This window comes from Rhinolophus hipposideros (assembly GCF_964194185.1).
Source record: "Rhinolophus hipposideros genome assembly, chromosome: X".
Taxonomy (NCBI): Eukaryota; Metazoa; Chordata; class Mammalia; order Chiroptera; family Rhinolophidae; genus Rhinolophus; species Rhinolophus hipposideros.
In genome coordinates this window covers 69,993,642-70,001,891 of record NC_138046.1, presented here as the reverse complement: position 1 = coordinate 70,001,891, position 8,250 = coordinate 69,993,642, and the positions used below count along the sequence as shown (strand labels likewise).

The 8,250-nt window shown below is 31.3% G+C and overlaps 1 pseudogene across 1 annotated transcript; it reads left to right on the top strand.

Annotated features, from left to right (window-relative positions):
- The first annotated feature begins 5,374 nt into the window (after positions 1-5,374).
- LOC308495049 (proteasome subunit alpha type-1-like) lies at positions 5,375-6,003 on the top strand (annotated as a pseudogene). The gene has a single exon. The product of its transcript is annotated as a proteasome subunit alpha type-1-like (transcript).
- The last annotated feature ends 2,247 nt before the right edge of the window (positions 6,004-8,250 follow it).

Genomic DNA, 8,250 nt, shown 5'->3' with positions numbered 1-8,250 from the left:
TAACAAAATTAAACATTCTCTACCTATAAGATTCAGCAGTTTCACTTCTTGGCATTTACCCAACGTAATTGAAAACTTATGTACACACAAAAACGTGTACACTGCTATTCATAGCAACTTTATACATCATTGCCAAAATGTGGGAGCAACCAAGATATCCTTTGATAAATGAACAGATAAATAAACTATGGTACATCCAAACAATAAAATGTTTTTCAGTGCTAAAAATAAATGAGCCATAAAGTCATGAAAAGACATGGAAAAAACTTGAAGGCATATTATTAAATGAAAGACATCAATCTGAAAATGCTACATACAGTATGATTGTAACTTTATAACATTGGGAATGGCGAAACTATGGAGAATAAAAATATCAGTGATTTTGGGGGGTTAGATAAGAGAAAGGGATAAATAGACAGAGAAAACAGGAATTTTAGGGCAGTCAAACTACTTTGTATAATACTCTAATGTTGGATACATGTCATTATATATCTGTCTAAACCCATAGAATTATATATCTGTCTAAACCACGAAGAGTAAACCATAATTCAAACTATGGACTCTGAATGATAATGTGTTAATGTAGATCCATCAATTCTAATAAATGTACCACTCTGATGTGGGTTGCTGATAATGGAGGAGGCTATGCCTGTGTGAAGGCAGTGGATATATGGAGATCTCTGTACCATTTACTCGATTTTGCCCAAGAATTCAATTGTTAGATTGTAAATTATTACATTGCCAAATGTTTTTCCAGATGGCTGTACAAGCTTTCATTCACCCTAGCAATGTATGAGGGTAACTCTCACCTCACATTCTCACCAGAATTTGGTTATTGCCTATTTTTTTTGTTAAGCCTTTTTAATAGGAATATAGTGGTATGCAATTTTTGGTTTTAATTTACTTTGATAACAAATTATGATGTTTAGCACATTTTTATATGCTGGTTTGCAATCTGTATATCTTGTTTGGTAAGTGTCTAAAATTGTACATTTTTAATAGCTTGTCCCTAATTTTTGAATTGTGACAGTTTTTTTTATATATTTAAGATACAAGTACTTTATCAGATATATCATTTGCCAACAATTTATGACATTTTACAGATTGTCTTTTCCTTCTCTTTATCATGTTTTCAGTAGAGGAAAAGTCTTAAATTTTGAGGAAGTCCAGTTAATTTGTGTGTTTTTTTTAATAGATTTTGCTTTTGGTGTCATATTCAAATAATTATTTGTATAACTCAAAAATCAAAATGAGTTGCCACTATTTTTTCTAAAATGCTAATAGTTTTATGTGTTATATTAAGGCTTTTATATTGAGTTAATTTTTTAAAGTTATGATATATATATATATATATATATATATATATATATATATATATATCATAGTACATTGTTTTTGCATATGGTTATCCAATTGTTCCATCATAATTTGTTGAAAGACTATACTTTTTTATTAAATTGATTTTCTACTTTTGCAAAAAATCAATTAACCATATTTCATCAGATCTATATCTGAGAACTCTATTTTACCTCATTCATCTATGTTTCTATCTTTTCAGTAATTGACATATAACATTATTTTCTAGTACACAACATAATGATTCAATATTTATATATATTGCAAAATGAGCATTACAATAAGTCTAGTTATCATCCATCACCACACAAAGCTACAAATTTGTTTTCTTGTGATGAGAACTTTGATTCACTCTCTCAGAAACTTTCAAATACGTAAGACAGTATTATTAGCTAGTCAACATGTTGTACAGTGCATCCTTATCACTTATTTTTTTCTGTAAGTGGAAATTTGCAACTTTCGATCCCTTTCACACATTTTGTTCACCACCCATCCTCCACCTCTGTCATTCACCAATCTGCTCTCTGTATCTATAAGCTTGTATTTTAAAAACAAATTTAATTCCACATATAAGTGAAATATACAATATTTGTCTTTGTCTGACTTATTTCAGTTAGCATTAGCAAAGACAGTAATGCGAAGAAAAATAGATGGCAATAGGAAAAGACGAAGACAAAATATGAGATGGATTGAATCCATAAAAGAAGCCATAAACATGAGTCTACAGGAGCCACATAGGGCTGTTGAGAAAAGGACATTGTGGACATAATTCATTCTTAAGTTGCCAATACACTGCTGAGTCAGAGCCAACTCAACAGGATTCACTCCAAGTTTACCAATGTTGTTATAAATGGCAGAATTTCCTTCTTTTATGACTAAAAATATATTACTGCATATGTATCCCACACTTTCTATATCCATTCATGAACTGATGGATATCTATCAGTTTGCTTCCATATATTAGCTATTATAAATAATGCTGCAATGGACATGGGGTGCCTGTATTGTTTTGAGTTAGTGTTTTTGTTTTCTTTAAAAAAATACTCAGAAGTATAAGTGCTGGATCATATGGTAGTTCTATTTTTTTTAATTTTTGAGAAAACTCCATACTATTTACCATAGTGGCTGGAGCACTTTATACTCCCACTAACAGTACACGTTTCCCTTTCCTCCACATCACCACCAACACTCATTATTACTTGTCTTTTTGATAATAGCCATTCTCACAGGTGTGAAGTGATAGCTCTTTGTGGTTTTGATGTGCATTCCCCTGATGATTAGCTATGTTTAGCACATTTTCATGTATCTGTTGGCCATCTCTGAATGTCTTCCTTGGAGAAATGTCTAGTAAGGTCCTCTGCCCAGTTTTAAATAGGATTTTTAAAAATGTTGAGTTGTAAAAGTTTTTTAAAAATATATTTTGAATATTAACCCCTTATTAGATATGTCATTGACAAATATCTTCTCTCATTCACTGGGGTGTGTTTTCATCTTGTTGATGGTTTCCATTGCTATGCAAAAGCTTTTTAATTTGATGTAGACTCATTTGTTCAGTTTTATTTTGTTGTCTTTGCCCTAGGAGACATAGCCAAAAAAAAAAAAAAATCTCTAAGGCGAGTGTCAAAGTGTTTACTGCCTATATTTTCTTTTTCTAGGAGTTTTAGTGTTTCAGGCAGGTCTTATATTTAATTATTTAATCTATTTTGAGTTTGTTTTTTATATAATGTAAGAAAGTTGTCCAAGAGAACAGTATATGTATTCAACTTGTTGCAGACATTTTTATTTCTCACTGAACAGCCATTGCTCTCCACATTACTAAGATCCCTATGAGTAGAGTTCATGTAACTAATTCTGCCCACTGGGTGGTAACGGAAGTGGTATGTGATACCTCTGGGCTGAAGCATTGAAGAGCTTATGCATGAGTTTCCTGATTTCTATTCCCTAATGACAATGGAGCCACATTTATGTGATGGAACCACAAAATAAAAGTAGAAAAGTACTCAGTCAATTCATGAAGGTCATCTTCCTGGAAAATTCCCAGCCAGGCATTGAGCTTTAATTAAAGTAAAATGTAAACTTTTCTGTGTTTACTTTGGATTTTGAAGTTTTGGGTTATTTTTTTTGTAAGCACAGCATAGCTTAACTTACATTTACTATACAATTTGTTTTTCTAGTTCAAAGTTATTTAACTTCATTCTGATGACTGCATATATTACTGATTACTCTGTTAATATTATCTAACCTTGATTAATTGGGGGCACATAATGTTTAAGAAGTTTTTAAGTTCACTTATATATTTCTTAGTTTCTCTTATAAGTATATACCTATTCTGTACTCGCAAATATATCGCTTGTATAGTCTCCATAGCATTTCACTGTAATATGTTTAATTGAAAAAATATTTAATACAACAATTATAGGAGACACTTTTAATATTTTCAAATGCTTTTGCCCCTTCTCTAGCAAAAGCAATGTAGAATATTACAAAATAATTAAATTTTACAATAGCATATTTCTATGAAATTATTTGATGTATCTTAATGTCTCAGAGTTCCAATTAGCTGCTTGGGTAATTAAATTCTAAAGACTAAAATTTGCCATCTGCTAGAAATAGAAACTAAATTAGATCAGATGGAAATTGTACATTTTCTAATAATACTGTGTCATAAAAATTCCCCAGAGTATTTATTTTATTTTCTTGTATCCTCTCTTTCCTAATGTGATTGTCTGCTTTGTCTTTGAATAAGCAGCATAGCATTTAAAAAAAAAAAAAGAAAAAACATTAAAATTTGTATTATATCCCTTTTCTAATGGAACAGTAAACCATTAAAGCATTTTAAGGTTGATTTTTGGTTCTTGTACTACTGAATTAACATTAGCAAAGCCCAAATAAGAAAAATTAAATATGTGAATGGAGTGGTTTTCAGTTAATTCTTATGGCAGCTATTCCAGGAAGAGGATTCCACACTTATAATAGATATTGTATTGAGATTTGACAATATGAATTTATTAGTTTTATTACATGGAACATTTGGGGAAGAAAAATAATTTATTCCTAGAACAACTACATCTGAAAAAATAGAAAGAAATTATTTATTCTTTGAAGTTTGTGGAGTGGTGTCAGAAAACATTTTATCAAAGCTATCACTATTTTAAAATAATCAAATTAGCTGACTTTTTATCAAAAAAGAACAAAAAACTAGAAATGAGCAAAAGTGTACAATTTCTTCTCTCAACATACAGTTTTAAACTCCAGGTAATTAACTTATCTGAATACTGAATGTTTATATAAAATCAAAGCAACAATGATACTGAACAAAATATTATAAATTATAAACTCAATTTACAAATAAATTCAGTCACAAATTGTCATGTATTTATTTAATATTTTTATTTTAAGCATCAATAAAAACACGACTGTGCATCTGTTTACAAATAAATGTCAGATGCCATAAATTGGCATTCAGGATCTTCCCTGATTTGATTGAACCCATTTTCCTTTTTTCTTTCCACTTTATCAATTCATTTACTGATTCATTTAACAAATCTTTGTTCAAAGTACCTATATTCCAAATTCTATTTTTCCTACTGGACAACATAATGATGAAATTACGATGATGATAATGATAATGATGATGACTCAATGACTGCATATCTTTTATGTAACAAAAGTATATATTAAGCATAGTTTTTGATGAGTCACATACATTAAATCAATTGATCCTTGTACCACACCTATGAAAATTAGTGTTGTTATCCTTATTTTATAGATAAGAAACCTAAAACATGAAAAGATTCATTGCTCAAGGGCACATAGCAAATAAAGTATGGGGCTGGAACTCCTGATCCATAGCTTTGTAGGAGGTGGCAGCCAGGCCCAGAACTGGAATCATATTTCACAACCAGTATGACAATGATGTCACTGTTGAAAACCCAGGGAAGTATTCATTAAACTGAATATACAACGAAAGCTAGCAGACACGATTCAGCCATTTGGTCTGAAATGGAAAACCCATGCAATGTTGATTGCATTGAGGAGGACAGTCAGAGTTTGCTGCTCATCAGAAAAAAAAAAATTACTCCATGTTCACACTCATATTGGTATCTCAGTTCTGGGCTTACTGTCGATGCTAAACTGTTATGTACTTTTATGCACTAGAAGCCTTTTATTCACTTCTTCCAGTGTCTCATTTTGTATTTCTGATTAGAAGCAAAATCCAGATACTAACACAACATGGCTGGAATCCACCAGGTGTCAGGCTGCTTATTGCTGGTTATGATGATATGGGCCCTCATGTTTTCCAAACCTGTCTCTCTGCTAACTATTTTTAGCTATATCCACTAGAACTTGTTCTCAATCAGCCTGTATTTATGTGGAGAGATATATGTCTGAGATTACGGAGTAAAATTTGAATGAACTGGTTAAACATGGTCTGTGCACCTTAAGAGACACTTCATGAAGAACAAGACCTAACTACAAAGAATGTTTCTATTAGAATTATTGGTAAAGACTTGGAGTTTATGAACTATGATGATGATAATGTTTCCTCCATTTACAGAAAAATCTTAAAGACCACAGAGAATGGAACAGCCTGTTCAACTTGCTAAGGAACCTGCAGAAAAGGCTGATAAATCAGTGGAACATTAAGTGATAAGGCCATTTACGTATGTGCATATTATCAAAGTAATAATGCAGAAACACATACTTTATTTATACATACAGTACACATACAATAATTTATGCTTTGAAACAAAAGATACAAAGTGGTGCAATGGTATTTTTAAGAAGTAGTCAAGATGCAAATTTGTTTCAAGCAATCTCACTGAAGCCCTTTAATGGGGTACATTTTTCTTTGAGAGAGTCTACATAATAATTTTCTAGAATGTATAGGTATCTGTTACTAATGTTTTGATATGAAGAACATAGTGTCCTTGTGTTTTAAAATCAGGATCAACTGTAAAATATAATTGTTTCATCTAAAAAAAGAAGTGTAGGACTGGGATTTAACTCAGAAATTCTAAGTTCAGAGATGCGGTCTTAAATATTATGCTTTACTTTTTCCCATATCATTTCCATTATTAGAATAACCATTAAGTCTATCCACACATACTTTGTTTTTCTCTCTCATTACTCTAATTCAGTCCATTTTCATTCTTCACCTTACATTTTCCTGGTTAATCTCCAATCAAAATTAATAACTTCTTTCTTTGTGTTTCCATGATATGTTTTGAGATATTATTATAACATTTATTCCATATTATCAGCTGTTGTTTATTGTTTATAAATTGTTTCTTTTCACCACATAATAAACATGAGAAAAAAAATCTATTTTTGATCAATATATTCCCCCATTATTCTTAACATAGTGACTTGTACTTAATATTTTCTTAGTAAGTGAACTCATTAAGTCTTCTTTGAAGAATATCATAAAAAACTTCACACATATATTACCTGTTCAGTACAGAGAACTTGAGAAACGTTTTCAATACATTTCATTGCACTAATTTGTACTCTTTCCTATTCTGTATGGCTGTAATGCCAATTTACTTAGCCAATATATTCTATATTACTCAAATCACTGAAGTTGACCTTTGGATTTGAAGGCTACTGAAAAGTACTGCCCATCTATTTACTTAGGCCTTTGAGAAATCTTAAGAGTGAGTTGTCATAATGAAATGTGGAGTTTCATTTCCAATCACTGTTCTATAACTGCCAAGGGATAAAGAAGTAAGGGCATACCTACACAAAAGAAAAGAAAAAAAAAAGTAGAAATGAGAGCTTTCAATTTTCTAGGACTCAAGATTATCCCAAACCAAACAAACAAAGGTACTATCAAATGAATATTTCAAATGAATAGAAAATTATGTATGATATTCCTGGTTGTAAAAATGTATATTAGCAGGTGACACAAACTGTTTCACTTTCATGAAAAGATGACATAAGATAACATGTTCAGTTTGAAATCAGTAAACTTCTGATGGTTAAGTAGTCATTCTTTCACTCACTGATTCAAAGAAAATCATGCATTGAGAACCTAATACTAGTTATACAAAGGCTTTATGAAATCGCATTCTATTTGGGGAAATAGGCTCTTTAAAAACCATCATAATATGTTCTGATAAAAATGATAATTGAAAACATTTTTAAAGTGCTATGATTACATAGATGAGGGATCTATTAATTTATCTTGAGTGGGTTAAAGGAGGCTTGATAGAGGTGTTATTTCACGTAAATCCTAAAAGACTCCTAAAGATATTCCGGAAGAACAGGACACAAAGGAGAATCACTAGGAAGGAGAATAAATTACCAGGACAAAACCGGCCATTATAATGGAACCTTAGGTGGTCCTCTGTGCCAAATATGCATGTGTTTGTGGGGAAAGCAGTGTGAGTTGATAATAATAATTCCAAAAATGTTAAATTCAGGTTGCAGAAAAAATTGCAAGACATGTTAAGGAATTTAGACTCTGTAGTTTGGCATTAGGAATCCAGTAAAGGGTTTCAAGCAGAGAAGTGACTGCATCATCTGTACAAAGTGTGAGAGGAGACAGGAGAGTGGCAACTAATTTGGAAGCTAGAGCAATGGTACTGTTAAGGAAAGAGAAGGGTCTTAACAAATTATTTGACAGTGGCAATGGAAAATAATAAACTCCAGTTTTGATAACTATTACAGAGGTAGAATGATTTAAAAAGTCAATCCACTTTTTATTATTAAATTTATTGGGGTGACATTGGTTAGTAAGATTATACAGGTTTCAAGTGTATAGTTCTATAATACATCATTTATATATTGCATTGTGTGCTCACCATCCAGAGTCAGCTCTCCTTTCATCACCATATATTTGACCCCCTTTTCCCTTTTCTACCTTCCCTCTTTCCCCCTTACCCTCTGGTA